This window comes from Antrostomus carolinensis, unplaced genomic scaffold, assembly GCF_000700745.2.
Source record: "Antrostomus carolinensis isolate BGI_N321 unplaced genomic scaffold, ASM70074v2 scaffold922, whole genome shotgun sequence".
NCBI lineage: Eukaryota > Metazoa > Chordata > Aves > Caprimulgiformes > Caprimulgidae > Antrostomus > Antrostomus carolinensis.
The window spans coordinates 84,521-88,069 of NW_010298729.1; positions in this window are offsets into that span (position 1 = coordinate 84,521).

The window sequence follows — 3,549 nt, forward strand, 5'->3', positions numbered from 1 at the left end:
TCTTCTGCAAACACTCCTCATGATTGAGTTTTTCTAGCCAAGGACCTTTGCCTCAGGCCTTATCTTGCATCAGGCCTCCTCCGCACACAAACCATCACCTTGGCTGCCCCTTGGGAGCAGCCTGAGCCACCTTGCCACGACCTGGCCTGGCCACCACCTGGGAACCACTGAACCTCAATGAGCCTCGGCCAACACACACACACACACCCCACACACACACTTATATACACATACACAGAGTGTTAATTTATTCCTCTGAGAAAAATGAGTGGTAAAGAGAAACCCACTTCCACCAGGAGAGCACCAGCTGCACACCTGACCCCAACCACTGTGTCACGGGCACTGCCAGTAAGATGCTGGGTGCTATTTCAGACAGCAGTTTCCCTGCTCTGCCTCTGATGTCATATTTCCCTGCACAGGAAGCCAACTTCTTCTGAAATACTGCCTGCAGTGACAGTGCTGGAGAGACCCCATGGACATTCATGGCTTTGGTGAAAACAGACTTTTTCTACCCTGAGGTCATGGCTCGGCACCACAATACTGACAGTCAGAGCTGCCTGCTGAGCTGTCCCCAGGGACAAAGCCATCTCCTGCCCTTAGCCCACCAGGATGCCCTTCTCTCCAGCCCTTTGGTGAGTATCTAACTGCTTTCTCCCCTGCCACCTGCCTGGTCCCAGCTCTTCCATGTCTCCTCAGAGCCAGCAGAGCTGTGGGGCCACCAGAAGAGCTCAGCAGCTCTCCCACAGGGACCTGGCCCTGAATGATCATTGTGCCAGCTAACCTGTTCCCTCTCCTTTCCCTCTGTGTCTACTTTGCACACCTCTCCCTTTGCCCAGCTCACACGGGTTCATGGTGCTTTAAACAGTTCATTGCTCCACAAGCTGCTCTTTGCTCTCACCAAAGTGTCCGACAGCCAAACCCACCTGCAGGCAGGGAGAGGGGTGGAGGCAGCAGCAAATGTCAGCCTGGGACAAGAAGAAACCGAGGAGAGCTGGTGAGGGTGAGCGGACCCAGCCCGCACCAGAGCAGCCCAGCAGCGAACAATGCCGTTCACCACCCAAGATCTTTCCCATTACCATTCTCATCCCCTCCCAAACAGACTGTCCTGTTTGCTCTTAAACCTCTGCCTGAAGTTTTGCTGGTTTTATGGTGGCATCTGGTATCTGTGGTATGATAGCATAGAGTATAGCCTCCGTATTTTCCACCTGGGTCAGCAATTCCTTTAAGCTACTGCTTCCCTTGTGTCATATACTTAATGCTTCTCTTTTTCGCCATTTCTCATGTTGTTACCTTATAATATCTCATGCAGTTATTTTGTTTGTGTAGGTACAGGTCAGTGTTGGCCTTTTGCCTGTGTACCTCAGCAAAGCAAGGTCTCTGTGACAGGCTGGGGGTGAGAGAGGGTTAGTCTAGCTCAGGTATTGTTAGTGTAACCATCTCTGTGGGCAGTGTTGGGATTAGATCCAGAGCCTGGTGAGAAAAACTGGCTTGGTATCACCACAGCACGCAATTTACAGGAATAATTTTGTTATTTGACACTAATAGTTTTTTGGACACACGCACGGTGTTTTTCTGACAAAGGTATAAGAAAGCAGAGCTGAAACTACACAAATACAGCTTGACTTTGTTTCCCAGCAGCAGTGAGGGGAATGGCTTAGCACAGGTGAGGTAGGCTGCACTTGCTTGGAGTTTTGCATGGAAAAGGAAACACAGAATCACCACAGACTGATTGAGGTTGGAAGGCACCTCTGGATGTCGTCTGGTCCAACCCTCCCTGCTCAAGCAGGGCCACCTACAACAAGTTGCCCAGGACCCTGTCCAAACAGCTTTTGAATAGCTCCAAGGATGGAGAGTCCACAGCCTCTCTGGGCAGCCTGTGCCAGTCCTCAGTCACCCTCACAGTAAAAAAGTGTTTCCTGATGTTCAGAGGGAACCTCCTGTGTTTCAGTTTGTGCTCACTGCCTCTTAAAACATCCTTCTTAAGAACGTGTTTTAATCACTTCCTGACAAAGATTCTGTGGCCTCTGTACACAGAAGACTGGACATGGCCTGAGTCAATGAATCTTTAAAAAATCTTGGCACAGTATGAACTAACAGGGATCACAGCTGGGACTGTGGTTGAAAGATCCTAGGCCTCCTCATGTAGGTCACAAGGCCAGCGTTTCCCCCTGGACTGATGGCCTTATGGAACAGGAAAGTAACAGGAAGAGGGATTTTTTATATTGTGCACAGTGTTTTTAAAATATATTGATTTGTCCAGGAGAAGATGGGACCTGCCTGAAAGGATCAGCCTCAGAGGAGGGAAAATTGAGGTGGAGCAGAAAAAAATAAGAAAAAGCATGTTGTGATGGGAAAACAAAGGGAGAAACTTCCTTGAATATAGAAAAATAAGCAAAGGATTAACTGGGAAGACCGTAGACATCCAGAAGATAAACAAGAGGCTTCCTTGCTGAAAACTGACTGACATACTGCTTAGCTAGTGCCACCCCTCTGAGCAAAAGCTGTTACCAGGAAAAATATGAATGAGGTATTCCTGGTACTTTAGAGTAAGTTTCCATTTTAATTGAGACAAAATTGTCAGCCATTCCTTTGGAAAATGATTGTGAAGAGGATGGAGGTTGGTGAAGATGCCTTTAAGCCCCCACCAAGCTGGGATGAGGGCTGGGAGGGTGAAAGCCAGGACCTGCAAAGCATGAGGTGTGTGATGGACAGCCTCCCTTGGGTACACAAACTGCTCCAACACATGCATCACCTTGCACCCCCGCTCTGCCAGCTTGTGCCTGATGGGCAGTGGGGCTGGGATGGGCTCCACTCCCCCTTGCCCCTGTGGGAACGTGGTGAGGCCCATGGCCCTGCTGAAGACGAGGAGAGGATGAGGTTGATGCTTTTGCCTTCTCGCTGTGCAGGAGCATAAACGTCTCCTTGGCTCTGCTGGCCCAGGCGTGGTTTGTTATTGTACACAGCGCTGGTGGGGGGTAGTTACGTGAGGGGTCAGGATGGTGCCAGCAGCTGTGCTGATGCATATATGGAAATGATAGGGTAACATTGCTGTTTTCATTTATTAAACAAACTCAAATGAAATCCCTTTTGCTTTTCTTCAGCTATCATTGTGAGAAAAACATCATATGAACTAATCCTCTAAATAACATTTTCATAAAACTCATCTTTGGATTACTCTCCTAAATCTAAGTTTCAAGAAGCTGGCAGTTAGTCCAGTAACTGCTTGTTCACGGGAACTGGTCCATTCCCTGTCTCCTCATCTCAGTGTGGAGGAGCAGATAGGTGGGACTGGAAGTACTTGCTGCCCCAGAGGACTGATGGTGGGCCTGCACCCAGGGAAGACCACCTACCATGGCAGCAGGTGACATTGCCCCAGACTTTCCAAGACCTCCCCAATTCCCTATTCTACTTCAGCTGACCAGCGTGGAGCTGGGTGAGGGGAGCTGTGGTCCCATCCCTTGACTGTGGTTGGTGATGTCCCTTCATCATTCAGTAGCCCCAGCTCTTGGCTACTGCATAGCTACAAGGGCTGAGTCAAGGGTTGCACAC